The 16,318-nt window shown below is 37.3% G+C and overlaps 1 long non-coding RNA gene across 1 annotated transcript; it reads right to left on the bottom strand.

Moving 5' to 3' along the window:
* Positions 1-10,418: 10,418 nt before the first annotated feature.
* Positions 10,419-10,887, bottom strand: LOC148781273 (uncharacterized). The gene is made up of 2 exons (XR_016059819.1): positions 10,824-10,887; positions 10,419-10,700 (listed from the first exon to the last, which is right to left on the bottom strand). It is a non-coding gene; the product is annotated as an uncharacterized LOC148781273 (long non-coding RNA).
* Between the last annotated feature and the right edge of the window lie 5,431 nt (positions 10,888-16,318).

Below are 16,318 nucleotides of genomic sequence, written 5' to 3'. Positions count from 1 at the left end.
GTTTGTCACCCAAAAAAAAAAATTAAGTTTTTTCCTTTTTTATTAGTTATGATGAAATAAGGTTACAGTAAAATTTCAGAACCAGGGAAAAAGATATTTCGTATGAAATAAATTAAAATAATGTGAAATAGAAAAGTACAGATATAACTGACCAACATCAAGAAAAATATTTTTTTGTACTTTTAAAAACTTTATTTTGATCTAAAATTTTTTGAGCAGCCACAAGAAAGTTCTTGGAACAAGGTTGCGAAGCTTCACAAAAATCTTAGATATTTTGATTTGGGCGACAAGGGGACGTGTCGCCCTGGACCTGGGCTGCACTAGTGGTGTCGCCCAGGAAAGACAGATTTTTGTAGCACCGAAACCCTAAGTCCTGGTCCCAGTCAATTTTTGGGACATTTTTTGGAATAAAACTTCGTGTTTAGGAGCTCGGATCAATCTTGAAATGCCCCATGGTAGGTGTCAAACTATTTACGATGAAATCGGATAGATCTTCTGACAAAGATCTCTTGGATCTTGACACCTTTACAGATGAAAATATTGTGGTAGAGAAAGTGGGACATATCGAATTCAGATCTAAGGCAAGATCTGTCAAAAAATAAGCAGACCCGCTCTCAGATCTGTGGCAGAACCAGTATGATCCAAAATACTAAAACAGGATTTAAAGAAATGAACAGATCAAAATAATCAAAATAAGATCAAAACAGTAAGAAGAAGAATCAAGAAAGGGAAAGAAAATAATACCAAACTGGACCGGATGGCCGGGGACTCCTAAGTCTTCAAGGGCTAGCTTGTATTAGAACCGGCATCCTCTTTGCCTCTCTAATTCATATGTTAACCATACAATCAGTGGTTAAAAAGATTTTTTGGGCCCTAGAGATGATAAAAAATGGTCTGGATTTCTTAGGATTAGGGTTGTTGTGCCCTAAAGAGCTAAGGTTTTCAAGCTTAGGGTTACGGTTTTCAAATTAGGGTCCCTTTTCTCTTTAAAGAAGTCATCTCTCTAAATGGCCACAAAAAGGGTTTATAACTGCCAAGGATCTATTGTGAAGGGCATCTTTCCATAACCAACAGATCCTTCAACCAAAACTACCTTTTTTGGGGATTCGGATCTAGGTGTCGTGGTGTAGCTCGGGCGACACGCCTAGAGCCGCCCACATAAAACAGGGTCGAAATTGTACAACAAGGAAGGAAATCAATCCCGGAAGAAAATTTCTGTTTTGGGCCACAAAGGGTTGGGTGACACTAGTGGTGTCGTCCGAGCCCAAGTCTAGGCGACACCACTCGTGTCGCCCAGTGGAGGCTGGGCGACACTCCTAGTGTCGCCGAAACCAAAAATAGTCCGAATTCAAAAGTTCCATTTCATATTAGTTCTTCAGCCTCTTGTGAAGCTCTTAGAGAAACTTTGGGTGAAGAAGAATTTTTCTACTTTTTTTAATGATTTTTTAGGTAAAATAGGGCGTCTGCAAGATTCTAGGTCAAAACAGAGTATCTACAAGGTTCTGGGTAGGCAGATTGGTTCTGGGTCATAGGGTAGGCTGTGTAGACTATGGATTTGGTTTTACTAGGATACGTATGGTCCTAAGGGTTCAAAAAACCACAGAATTTGCCAAATTTAAAATGGGGTGTCTACAATGGTGGCCTTTCAATCCCTATGTGGTTTTAATTCACAGTTTCTAATTGTTCCATGCATGAACTTTGTATTTTGGGGACCATTTTATATTGGACAAAAATTTTTGCATTGAACTTTTTAAACATATATGATTAATCTGAATGATTAGTATCAAACCTTCTTTTTTTCTTATATATGTTTAGTCCAAACATTCTGCACTGAACATTTTGATGCATATATGAATTTTGCAATGAACATTTTCATACATTTATGTTCACTAATTTTGATTTTTCACCGTATTTCAATTCTTCTGACTCTTGATTACTGGGTTCAATCTCTCTCTCTCTCTCTCTCTCACTCTCTCTCTCTCTCTCTCTCTCTCTATATATATATATATATATATATATATATATATATATATATATATATATATATATATATATATATATATATATATATGGAAGATAATGGTTATAGTGATTGTGACTTTTGTCGACAGTGGTGGCTCTTTTGCAGGAAGTATTAATGGCTGGGACACGTGTCCTAGATAGTTTGGAGTCGTTCTGTTAAAAAATGCTGGCTTAGTAGTTTTGGTGAGGAAAATAAATCCATGCCAGAAAAAAATTAGATTTTTAGGGCACAATATTTTCCAAGGAAGAATTATTCCCATTGATAGAGCAATAGAATTTTCATCCAAATTTCCAGATATAATCACAAGAAAATAAGAATTACAAAGGTTCCTTGGTTGTTTAAATTATATTTCGGATTTTTATAAAGATTTGGCTTTAGATGCAAAGCCCCAATTTCAAAGATTAAAAAAGAATCCTCCAGAATGGATTGAAAAACACACCAAGGCAGTCAGAAAAATTAAAATAAAAGCTAAGGAATTGCCATGCCTAGCTCTATCAAGTCCTGCAGCATTTAAAATGGTAGAAACAGATGCCTCAGAACTATGACTTGGTGCTGTGTTGAAACAAAAGGTAAATGATCAAGAGAAATTGGTCCGTTCTTTTTTCTTCAGAGTAGAAATCTTTTCTGATCCATTCTCTGTCTATTTTAAATTCTTCTTTTTGAATAACATTTACATCAAAGTCTATATCAGAGGGTGTTGGTTCTTGTTCTTCTATTTCCGAGGATCCTTGAGTATCTACTCTATAGACCGGTAGTTGAACCTGATTTGGAGTTATATTAAGTCTTTCGATAATAGTTCTCCTATGAGTGGATAATCTTTCATATTCTAACTGTGGGATTGAAGAGGTAGAGCTTTTGGGAGGATCCCTAAGCCTAGGTTCAGCAATTCTTAATGTAGTTCTTCTGGAGGATGGAAATCTGATTTCTATTTTGTCGATGAGGTCTATGATCAAGTCTTCTTCTTTTGTGAGGGTATTGATGCTTAAGCCATTCATATCCATTATTGCCTTATAAAAATCACGTTGGCAATTTTCTTTTTTTTTCTCTGGACTACTTTCATTATCAGAGTTTGAATCAGAACTACTGATAATGATATCCTCATCATATATTTCGCCAATCAGCATTTCCTCTTCTGTTTCAGAGAAATCAGAAGTTTCATCCTCAATTTGGAGAATTTCGAATAATGCCTTTATAATATTATCATCTATCTCCAAAGAGTTTATTTTTCTTTGAACCCTACATTCGTTTTTGTAATGGCCAACTTTGCCACAATTATAACAGACAGAGATTTTCCTTTTTCCCCTATGTTTAAAAGATGGTTTATCTCATAAGAATTTTTTGGAAAATTTATCTTTTGCCTTTGATTAATGTTTAAATTTCCTTTTTTTGAATTTTTCATGTTTTCTTTTATGGAAAGGCTTTGAAAGGGGGTAGAGTATTGAATCCAAATTACTCGCAAAAGTCCTCTAATCCCTTCCTGTACATAAAGCAAGACCCTCAGCACAAATCTCAGCTGATAATTCTCCTAATGTATACAGCGAATAAGGACTAATTCCACCATGCTTATTTTTAAGCCTTGCTTTTACCTTTTCTGTAAAAAGGTGTGCTAGACCAGCTATGAATTTTTCTTTCCAATGGTCTGACTTACTATCTTCGCTTTATAGTAGTCTTGAGAAAAATACATCGTTGTACCATTTATATATATATATGGAAGATACTACAAAACACATATAGGCTAAAATAAACAATGATTTCGCTTAACCTCATCACCATCCAAAGTTCATCGTATGGTCACGATTATCCGATAGTGTTTTATTTTTAATTTGTCTTCAACAAATCCAAAAGACCTGATATTTGGCAAGTATGTTCATAAAAAATATACGAATCTACGAAAAATGTCAAAAAATATTTTAAATGAAAAAAGACGAAAATACTCCCAAAACTTTTAGGGCGTATTTTGATCAATTGTTTTCAGGGAATTAGTTGTTTTATATTTTCCTTAAGTGCACCTCACTAAGATGTACACACACTCCAAATTTTAGGTTATTTCAAATTGTAGAAAAAGAAATGAAAAAATGAAACACTACCGGACAATCGTGAACGTGCGATGAACTTTGGACGGTGATGAGCGTAAGCGAAATCACTGTTCATTTTCGCCTATAGGCGTTGGAGATTATAATTGTTGACATAATCTATTGATTGATATGAATTCATTTTGTTGACACAGTGAGTTGCTTGTGTTTTTGTGTTTGTTTGTTTTTTTTTTTTTTTTGCAAACTATTTTTAATGAGTAATGACCCTATGAGACCCTCTCCTACCCAAGTGCATGAGACCTCACCTCATGACTGTAAGATCCACATCCACATCTCAAGAAAATAAGATGGCAGTAATCACCCGGTTAACCCACGGAGAGAAGCTTTCTCTTGAAGGAGGCGCATAGTTTTTTAACCAGATAGTAGCCCTCCTTCTCTCTTGCTAAACCCTTTCCTTTCTAAACCTATTCAACTTTCCATCCTTGTCTTTGGTTTTCTTTCTACATCCCCTCGAATCTCTCGCTCAATCTTATCTGTAGACTGATTTCGCTTTCTAAAAAACCCACCAAAACAAAATCCTATATGTTTTAGAGAGAGAAACTACGATAAAGACAACAGTGACAGTGTTCCATGGCCCAAAATCTTGACAAGGAGCAAGAATACGAGGCACCCCTTCTAAAATAAACAGAAAAATCCCAAAACTTCAATAAAGCTTCATTTTTAGTTGCCCTTTTCAATCGCTCAACAAGTGCAAATAGTGTTGGAATCATGTTCATTCCTACAATTCTGAAGGAATTTTCTTGGTGATTTTGGTTGCGATTTTGACGAATATTTCAGAGCAATTCGTGCTGAAATTTATGAGTGCAGTATTTCTATGACTTGTAGTGGATTAATGGGGAATCATTTAAAAATATTGGGTCAGTTCTTTTACAAAGTTGTATGATAATCAGTAAATTGGGGCTGAGATGGTATACATGATCATCATAGGTACTTCGTTTTCGTAAATTTCCTGGTCAAATATAGAGGCTCTCTCTCTCGCAGCTGCCTCTCTCCCCCATTCTCTCTCTAAGAGTGATTCCATGACAACTTCAGTTTCTTCTCAAACATTTGACATACCCAAATTGTTTTACATCTGACACCATTTGGATCTCTCTCATCATCATCTTCTTTTTACTGTTTGTGCTGCCCTTCCAATTTTTATATTTTTTCTCATTTTGCTAAAGAAGCTGATACCATTTGGATCTCTCTCACACCATTTGGATCTCTCTCAAGCGGACACCATTTGGATCTCTCCCTCTCTTTCATCATCTGCTTACCATTTGTGCAACTCTATTTTATTACATCTAGTCTCATATTGCCGCTCTAAAATCCATTCAAAATTTCAGTTCTCCCCCCCTCTCTCTCTAAAACCTTATATTATATGGGTAAGGTGCACCCATAAAACCCACTAGTGAAGGTTCTTCCTATGCTAAAAAACTCTCAAATAAACCATCTCGACATCAAGATTCATAGAGATGAAAAAATAAGAGATTGAGTACTCCTAAAAATAGTTCATCTTCTAACGCATTATCTGGACCGTCCATTTTCAAGATTTTAGAGTTTTTATAAATTTTCCCGTTCATCACCATTTCTAGAACTTTGAATTTTATAATTGATGGAATTTTATAGTGAATAGGATATAGAATCCTAAAAATTAGAGCGAGATCCCAAAAAGATGGGAACAGGTTCCAGTCAAGATCCCGGCTCCGGAACCCCGGAGTGAGATTTCGGAGCGGGAGCTCCCAGTAACTATGATTGAAACACTAAATCACACAGTAAAACCCATACATCAAATTGATTATCTGAATTACATAATGAATCTCAAAGTAAAGAGTACATAACCAATTAATTCACATAAATAAGAAAAACCATCCATCAATCTACAGTGAAATAAAGTCGAAAGAAATTTTTCATCGATTACGTAAAGACCATGTTACCACAATCGATTGATCTAACCATCAAAAAATCGATAAAACAGGCCTCTTTTCGAGACGCTTTATCTCCCTATTCATCTGATTAGTGAGTTGTATGTTATGAAATACAGTTTTCCCTTAATTGATATTTTTTGTCTCTTATTTAGGGAAAGGGTTTATATAGAGTCGAGGCTCTAAAAAATCAAATTAGATCCTACCTCAAAATTCTCACTAAGAGAGGTTGTTTTGATGCCCAAATATCCTCAAATTGATCATCTCGACATCAAGATGCATGGACATGAGAAAAAAATGGATTTCAAGTTTTGAAAATAGTGTATTTTGTAATACGTTTATGGACCTTCAATTTTCAATATTTTCAAGTTTTCATAGATTTGTTGATCTACACTATTTTTTATGCTTGAAACTTTATAAATAAAGATGAAAATATGTTCCAAGTCTATAACAAAGATTTCCAGTATTGAGATTGCATTTCTCGACACTATTTGAAGATAGGCTCTAATTTGATTGTTTACGGCCTAGGCACTATACAAACCGCACCCATTATTTAGCCGCTTGAGAGAGCCATCAGAGAGTACCATGAAGATACGTCTTCATACTTGAAGATAGAAAACCTCAAATGCATTCTCTATAAATCTACACGCCCTGAAGATGGAAAATCACAATTGCATTCTCTTGGGCATCTACTGCAAGAAGGAGAGAGCGCCTAGAATCAAGAGAGAGAGAAAGATGGTCTACTCTCCTTGGCATCTATTGCAGAGAGAAAAGATGGGCAGAGCCAGGAATCTACTATCACTGGAATCTTTCTCACAGCGAAAGAGAGAGCGAGCACCATGACTATCCAGCAGAAATACCAAAAACAACTATCTTCTTTATCTCCTTTCAAAGAACGAAAATTAAAGATTTCTAAATCCTTGTTTGTCTCCATTTTCAGGAAACTCCATTGTCAAGGCTGCCTAGCTCGCGGGAAACGCACTTCAAGCAGGAAGAACTTTGGCAATGATTCCAACCAGTTGATGATCTCTGACAATAGGTGGGATTCATCGCGTAGTGGCACTCGTTTTGTCAAGACAAGGCTTCAAAGAATGGGTGATCCTTACCAGGGGAAGCCCCACGACAACCATCATTCAGGCAAGATCACCTATCGGTTCTTTTCTGGTAACCACTTTGAAAGTTCAGTCAAGAACTACTCTGACAAGGTTTCCTATGAAACAAACTTCTCCGACGAGGATTCCAGCAACGATTCCGACGAGTTGACTGGATCTGACTACAAGTCATCGTCAAATGGGGTTCCTTCTGTCAAGAGAGACTTTCAAAAAAACTCTGATCATTTCGTGTGGAAGCCCCACCCCACCCATGGTTCAGGCAAGAACCAACCCTGCTTCTTTCCCACGCATCGTTCACGCAAGAACTACTTCTTTGAAGACTTTTCCGGCCATATGAAATTTTCCGTTGAAGATTTCGAAAAAGATTCCGGCGAGTCAATCAACTCACACTGTGAGTTCGCTCTGTCACCTAATCACGCTCCACGTGTCAAGACGGAGGTTCAAGATATCGCCGATCATTTGGGGAGTAAGCCAGAACTAACCACGTGGGACGTGAGGAATCTAACGGCGTTGAGACCACTTGAGACCCAAGAGGTTAATGGCGTCGAGTCGGACGGCGATTTGTTCTTTAGCTGCGATGAGTCGTTGCCGAGTCCCAGTCCGAGTCCAAGTCATGGGACTACACCTTCAAGTTGCTTGTTATTTTCTATGTCTCTTTCTGACGTATAATCTTTATGTGCTTATTATTAGGGGGTTTGTTTTCTAGGACGACTCCTTGAGGTTACTATAAATTGTAGTTCTGTCATCTTTCTCTGTTTATGTGAACTATTTAAGGTTTTGGCTACTTTTGAGAAAAATTGAGAATCTCAAATTTCCTAATATTATGAACTTATTTATCCGCAATGAAATATTGGGCTATTCTAAATTGGGTGTATGTGTGTGTGTTTTTTTTCCTATTTTTTATTGTAAGGCAGCTTCCTAATTTTGAAGAGATTTTGGAGCTCTAAAATGATGCGAATTAGATGACCCATTTTTTACCTTCAAGGTTTGAGACCCAATTCATATCTCATATCAGCGGAAATTCATTTCCTCTACAAGCCAATCACCAGGGGCTCAAAAACTGTTGATATTTAACAAGAAAAAATGTTTATATATATGGTTGCAACCTTAAAATGTAAAATTAGCATAGCACATCAAAAATTCATCAGAAAAAGTAGTTTTCAGGTAAAACCCCTCTATTTGATCATTTCAGTATCGAGATATATGGATATGAAAAAATAAATAAAATGTTTTTTGACTTCCAGAAATAATGCATCTTGCCACAAATTACCTACACCGTCCACTTTCAAGATTTTTATAAGTATATAGATCTCCTTGACTTTAACCATTTTTGGACTTTAAAATTTTATAATTAGAAATAAAAATAGATTTTCAAACAATTCTAATAATGTTTTACACCAAAACTACATATTATGATAAAATTTGGAGGTGCAACTTAATTGGATTGTTCAACCTTATACATGCCAGTCCCTTTTAAAAATAGTCAACATTCAATGGGAACATTCAACATGGTCATATTTTTTATACCTCTTTCGGCCAAATTGAGATTTAATAATATTCTTTTCCAAACCCATTATTCCACTTCTATAATGTACTTTTTTTACTTGATCTATATTATCTTTACAAAAATTTTATAGAATGAAATAATTTATGCAATTTTTCTCTCCCTATTTTATCAATTTTAATCTTAGGGAAAAGTTTATACAGAGCCGAGGCTTTAAACAATCAAATTTGAGCCTACCTCAAATATCTTACTAGAAGAGGTTGTTTTGATGCTCAAATATCTTCAAATTGATCATCTCGACATCAAGATGCCTGAGCATGAGAAAAAAAATTGATTTCAAGTTTTGGAAATAGTGCATTTTGTATACATTTTTTGACCATCAACTTTCAAGATTTTCAAGTTTTCATAGATATGTCGAACTAAACTATTTTTTAAGCTTTAAACTTTATAAACAAATATGAAAATATATTTTAAGGCTATCACAAAGATTTCCAATATTAAAACCACATTGCTCGATACTATTTGAAGGTAGTCTCTAATGTGATTGCTTAGTGCCTAGACTCTATACAAACGACACCCTTAATTTTACTTTCACATAGACCGCCTTTGGCCAACCAATCTGATACAAAGGAGGACCGAGATAAGTTCAAGGAGTGCCGAACCAAGCAGCCGATCCATGTTTTAATACCTTTTTTACCCTCTGTTTTTCATTTTATCTCCCTTTGGTGTGTAGGAAAATCCCTGCTCAAAGGGCATTTCGATTAGCTTGCTCCACAATTGCTAGGGAAGGAATTATCTCATCCATGTGACCATATAAATCATGTGGTCACATGTGCATGTCTCATCCGGTCCTATTTATGGGTATGAAGGTGATGAAGAGATAGGGCTAGCAATGTCCAAACCTAATCCAGGCCAGCCTTGGCCCGAGCTTAGCCCATGTTCCCATAGGGCCTGCTCCAGCCTTTATCAGGCAAAAGAAGCCCTAGACAGGGCCCAACACCTCACCCTCTATCAAGGTTGGGCCAGTCTGGGCTATGCCAAATAAAATTTAAAGATAAAAAAAGAATACAACAAGGAATAAGAAGGCAGATCGAGCTAAACCAGGCCAGCCTTGGCCCAAACGCTACCTAGCCCTACCCTAGGGGCCATAGTTGCCCATCCGTAGCCTGGCCCATAGACCACATTATGTGGCCCAAGCTCTAGTGTTTTAGGGCTGAGCCCAGCCAGTCCACTCGGCCCATTGTCATCCCTATGACGAGACTATAGGATGGAAACTTATGCATAGAAGAGAGTAATAAAAGAAACATTCGATGAATCCTAACTATGTTTCCAGGTTCCAACAAATGGAAAGCCAAGAATGGAATCTCAATCACGAAAAAAGTATTTATAATTATCAATATTTATATGTAGCCCAAGGCCCAACAACAATAGTTGTTTTTGTTGCCATATATATTTGCCATAACTATCTGGTTCCAAGTACTGAATTGATAAGCCAAAAAGACTTGTACATGGCAAAGCGAATACAAATTCTGAACCTCTTCTAAGGATAGAGGTCCATGAATTTAGCCAAACAAGAAATATAACGTGACAAATGTATTGTAGAGCGAATATTAAGCGACAAATTTGAAATAAATAAAAAATGAAAAGACAATAGCTGGATGGATTTATTCAACTATTGGGACATCAAACGGATATATAGTCCAAGTGATTTCATGAAGTAAAGAACATGAATTATTATATATTAGCTTTTGATAATCAATAGATATCCAATCGTAGGGTCCATTAACGTCTCAAGCTTTGCAAGATGTAGGTTGCATAAAGAGCCATGTACCACAGACCACATGTGAAACCCACTTAAATAAGTAGAGATATAAACCCCCTCTTATCACATACCATACATTTGTAAAGAATTACTGTAATTTCAAACTATGAGAGAGGAGCAGTTTCTTCTTCAAATAATTGCCTAATTTCTTTTAGACGGTGTGGGAGTTCTTTGATGTCAGTGTAGGGTCGATATTCTGGATCATCCGCACACACTGCAATTATCTTATCATCCTTGTCACCCTTTTTGCCATGCCCAGAAACAACAAAATACATTCAGATAATAGTTGATAACTAAATAAATTTGGAAAAGTGAAAAAGACCAAGAGTTTGAATTCCGCATGTTCTCCTCTGGTAATCTAATACCTGATCAATCATTGGTCAGTCCTATAGCTCGAGCTCGAAGAAAGCAACCCGGAAGAATTGGTTCCTAGTAATCATTAAATTAAAATAAGTACCAATGTTATATAACAGATATACTTTGCAGACAATAATTAGTTGCAAAGTCACCACATAAACTAGAAGGAATTTCATATTGTGTTTTTGATATAGCAAACTAGCTATCTCAAAATATCATGACCTTAGAAATATTTAAGCAGTGAATGAGGGCAGAAATTAACTAAAGCTAAAAGTTAAACAATTATCAGAAAAATAAAAGGAAAAGGACATAATATCAATGCCAACTTATTTTATTAAAAGCATGCTAGGCAATGAATTGGTTATTTCTAGCCAGATTATCAAATAAGTTGATTTATTTTAATTCAATGACAATGGAGCTGATATATTAGGTTATATTGAGTAGTATGCATTAAACATGTTGCACGTGATCCTATTCTCTAGGCGGTTTCCTGACCCAATAATTCGTTCCTGATGTTCTTCAAACCCATATCAATTTAAAAAAGATTGGAAAGATCTTGACACATGTTAACTAGAAACATAGTACTCAGTATACAAAATTCAAGAAGTGGCTTTGGGTTAATTATTGCTTACTCTAATACTATTGTTACATTTATTATAATAAAAGATCTTTATGACTAAAACTAGAGCCAAAAGTCTGAACATGTCAATTCAGAGCAGGTTGAACAAGCCCATCTAATCCAATTCAATGTTTGGTTACAGTCAGTGACTTAATAATTGCCAAGTCAGCACAGACTCGGGCGAGCTGACATGGGAATCGGTTCACCCGATTCTAGAAGAGAATCAACAGTTCACCCAGTTGCCTATTCTCTATAGTGAACCGCCCTGAGAATCAACGATTCACCCTGTTCTAGAAGAGAATCGACAGTTCACCTAGTTCTAGAAGAGAATCGCCCATTCGCTATAGGGAACCACTCTGAACGGCCAATTCTCTTTTAGAGAACTGCCCCGTGTCAGTTCGAGTTGACACTAGAATCCACGGGAATCGGTCAGATAAAACCACCACTCACAATCACTTGCCCCATGTCCCATTCATTCACGAGCTGGTCGTACTCATCCTCACATCTTTTATAAACGTGAAAGCCCCTTGATATTTTGGGGGTGGGACAATTCCCACTGTTGCAGCTTCAGCAGCGTGCAAGCCATCGTCCGTATTGAACACATGAGAACAAATCTAATAGCCATGCAAACCATACGCTTAGAATCGGTGGTTGATCGAAATCTAAATTTCGACGGCCATAATTTAGAACAACTTTATTACCATCGCATGTGAAATACGTCTGTTCATCACATAAGATGTTCGGCCCAGACATAATTTCCTACCTTACGCACATGATGGAACTGGTTTCGTGTCGATCGGGTATGCGAGCGTCATAATACGGCCACTCAAGCGAAACATGTCAGTGCTGAAATTCCTACAACTTTTTCCGCGAATTACCAACTTCTCTCTAGCTTTTCTCCCTGCTCGGGCATCATTACAGGGCTTGCCACATATCAAACGCTCATCTTGGCAAGACGAACACGCTCATAAAATTTGAGCTTGACCGGACTTGGGACGAAATAGATATGGCTCTCGAAATTCACTGCTCAAAACTGTGAAAACCAATCTCCATAATGGAGACTGGTGCAGGGAGGGCGCATGGAAATAGCTAGTGGCCTACTCGTTTTTAGTCTTTTACCCATAACTTTGTCTTGGAATGTCTGTTTAAGCCGAAACCTGGCCCCTAGTGGTTTCCGACCGTGCTGGATCCAAAGGCAGTGATTCGATAGCTATTTGACACTCCGATAATGGGGTTCCAATTGTAGGGTCCATTTCAGGGTGTAGAGGCTAATTTTTTCGAAACTGTTTCTTTGTCTGCACTATCGTAGACATGTCGGATTGCGACGAAACTTGGTAGGTGGCCTTTTAAAATCCTTAGAAACATTTTCACCAGCTCTGGGGAAATTCATAGACTGTCGGGAATTCCACTATAAACCAAGGCTTTATTGCCCGGCTTCTTCTTTATTTTGCATTAGGGATCCAAGGTGCTGAAAAATGACTTCAAACAATTCCAAGTATCAAGATATCGTGAATTGACACCTATAGCTATAATATTTCAAAGTTGGAGACCTTGTTACCGTGTATCTTAGGCAATAATGAATTCCCGTTAATACCTATGGCAAAATCAAAGCAGAGAAGATTAGCCCATGTAAAATCAAAACATAAATGATAATGTCAATGAAGTAGAGCTACTTAGAGGATGGAATATCTCCTCGATCTAAAACGTGCAAGACCTATACGTGTATCATGGTGATGACTACCGATGGAGTCCAATCTTCTCCAACCCGGGGAGGATGATGCAAATCAGATCTAGGAGTATTTGGCTCAGGGATGAGTTTGTCTTTTTCAAGTTTTTTTGGTCACCAGGATCAAATTTTTAGTTTTAGAATCATATTTTGTCACCAGGATGTATTTGTCATTGTCATTTTATTTTTCAGCTCCAAGATGACTTTGTCATTTTCTCTTTATTAGTTGGTCATTTTGGGATTTGTTGAGGTTTAGGAAATTTGGTGTAGTGACAAGTAATTTTTTGTGTAAAAGTTTACATGACTCCAAAAGTCAAAATTGTGTAGTTTCATTACATAGAAATTTGGCTTCATGTTTGGGAACTTGGGTGCAAGAAGCCGCATGCAAGTATGAGAGATAAGGCACAGGGGTAATCTAGTCAATTTCACACCTTGTTAGGGGTATTTTGATTATTTTTTAGTTCCAACAAACTAGGAACATTAGGGGTCTTGGGAATTCGAGGAAGAAGAGTGTTATGATATGATTATTGGGGGATTCCAAACGCACAACTTGCTTCTTCTAGAATCTCTCTTGTCTTCCCCTGATGTGATGCATTTGTGGAGTTCTTTTTCCTTCGTTTGGTGCCTGGTGGTTTTTACGGTCGTTTAATATTAAAATCAAATAGATCTTCTGACGAAGATCTGTCGGATCTTGACACCTTAAACTAATGAAAATATTGTGGTAGAGAAAGTGGGACGAATCGAAATCAGATCTGAGGCTTGATCTGCCCAGAAATGAGCAGATCCGCTCTCAGATAGGTGACAGAGACAGCATGATCCCAAATACTAAAAAATGAATTCAAATCAATGAATAGATCAAAATAATCAAAATAAGATCAAAACAATAAGAAGAAGAATAAAGAAAGGGGAAGAAAACATTACCAAACTGGGACGGATGGCCTGGGACTCTTGAGCCTTCGAGAGCTTGGCCGTATCAGAATCGGTGTCCTATTTGCCTCACTGATTGAGATGTTGACCAGACAATCTATGGTTGAAAAGGGTTGTTGTGCCCTAGAGATGATTGAAATCGGTCAGGGTTTCTTAGGATTAGGGTTGTTGTGCCCTAGAGATCTAAGGTTTTCTAGCTTAGGGTTACGGTTTTCAGATTTGGGTTTCTTTTCTTGTTGAACAAGTTCTCTGGCTAAATGGCCAGCAAAAGGGTTTATAAATTCCAAGGATCTGTTGAGAAGGGCATATTTCCATAACCAATAGATCCTTCAGTCAAAATACCCTTTTTGGGGATCAGGATCAGGGAGACACGGGCAACATGCCTAGAGTCGTCCAAATAAAAAAAGGTAAAAATTGCACAAAAAGGGAAGAAATCAACCCAGAAAGGAAATTTCTGTTTTGGGTCAAAAAGGGTTGGGCGACACTAGTGGTGTCGCCCCGGCCCAAGTCTGGGGGACACCACTTGCCTCGCCCAGTCTAGGTTGCACGACACTCGTAGTATCGACCAAACCAAATTTTGGTCAAAAAGGATTTTTTTACTATTTTTAATGTTTTTTTTATAAATTAGGGCGTCTATAGGATTCAAGGTCAAAACAAGGTATTTGAAGGGTTCTGGGTAAGCAGATTGGTTCCAAGTCACAGGGTAGGCTGTGTGGACTATGAATAGGTGTTGTCCTAAAGGTTCCAGGTCACAGGGTAGGCTGTGTGGACTAGGATAGGTGTGGTCCTAAAGGTTCAAGAAATAATAAAATTTGTTAGATTTAAAATGGGGTATCCACAGTTGCCCCTCATTGGCATTCTCTGTCCTTCGAGGGACAAGTGAGTGGCTAAGAAGTAGATACTTTGGCATTCCCTGTTCTTCGAGAGGCAGGCGCATGTCAAAGATAATGCAAACATTTTAAATTTCTTCCTGATATCATGTGGTCAGAGGGCACACCAACTAATCCCTCCAAGTCATTGCGATTACCGAGCTCACCCACCTAGGGCATTTTCCATCCTAGAGTTTTCGGCGTGAGATGTCGATGAGTTACAAAAGCTTGAAACTCGAGTTGGATTTTCTGGTCATGCCACTTAACTTCAAGGGTTTCACAGTTTGAATTTTTAATCCTCACATTTTCTTTTATTTCCTCAAGATTTCCTAAGGATTTTTGTAGGAGACAACTTTCTATGGGAAGAGGCTTATCTGGCCGATCCCGTAGAGGGAGACGAGGTAGCAACGCGATAATCATTATATACAGGTGTCCAAGCTCCTTCGTTTTGAATGTCTTTTTTAGAAATTTTTAAAACAAGGGGGAATTTAAAAAAAAAAACAAAACCCAAAGCTTGGACAGGTCACAATTTTAACAAAGAAATTAAAATTTTTGAAAACACAAGAAATACATTGAAAATTTTTAGAAGAGAGATATTTCGAAAAACAACAAGGTTGGTTAGCAGTTTTAACGCCTGCAACCATAGAGCCCTCTAAGAAGTTTAACGTCATGCAGTGATGGACGGTGTAGTCGGCAGTTATACTCATACGACCGAGGAGTTTTATTATTATTATTATTATTATTATTATTATTTATTTTGTTGCCCCTGTTGGGGGGTGGTTTTCTTTTAATGTGGGTCTTACAGTTTAACCACTTGGGACCCCTTTGGTGGACCCTATGTCAGCGTATCGGGTCCTCGCTTCAATCTTCGAGACAAGGAATCATCAAGTATTTATTTATCTTCCAACCTTAGCTTTTATGTCGCAATTCAAGGAGAGTTCTGTGGAGTTTTGAGTGAAACAAAGTCTTGAAAATACAGGATACCGCCCTTAGACGTTCATAATCTCTTTGGATTTTTTATTTCATTCCTCCGCCACTCACCTTTCGAAGTTACAGACGATCTAGGTCCTTAACAATGTTCCATCAGGCTAATGCTTATTGATTTTCTTTTAACACCACTTTGACTCAGGGAGAGGAAGAGAAGATGTTTAAAGAGAAAATACTTTGGAGAGTAAAAGGAAGGAGATAACTTCTTCTTTTCATCTCTCTGAGGTTTTTTTCGGGTGTTCAGCCTAGTAGCTTTTTCTCCAACGCTTAGGGTTCCTTTCAGATTTCCAGCATATAAGAATTTTGTTATTTTTTTTTTTTTTTTTTTCCACTTTGGGGTCCTTTTCGGGTGTTCAGGCCAATAGCCTTTTTTCA

This window comes from Amborella trichopoda, chromosome 7 (assembly GCF_054954075.1).
Source record: "Amborella trichopoda isolate Santa Cruz 75 chromosome 7, AtrichopodaSantaCruz75HAP2 v2.0, whole genome shotgun sequence".
In the NCBI taxonomy this organism is placed as follows: domain Eukaryota; kingdom Viridiplantae; phylum Streptophyta; class Magnoliopsida; order Amborellales; family Amborellaceae; genus Amborella; species Amborella trichopoda.
This window is presented reverse-complemented; position numbering and strand designations above follow the sequence as displayed.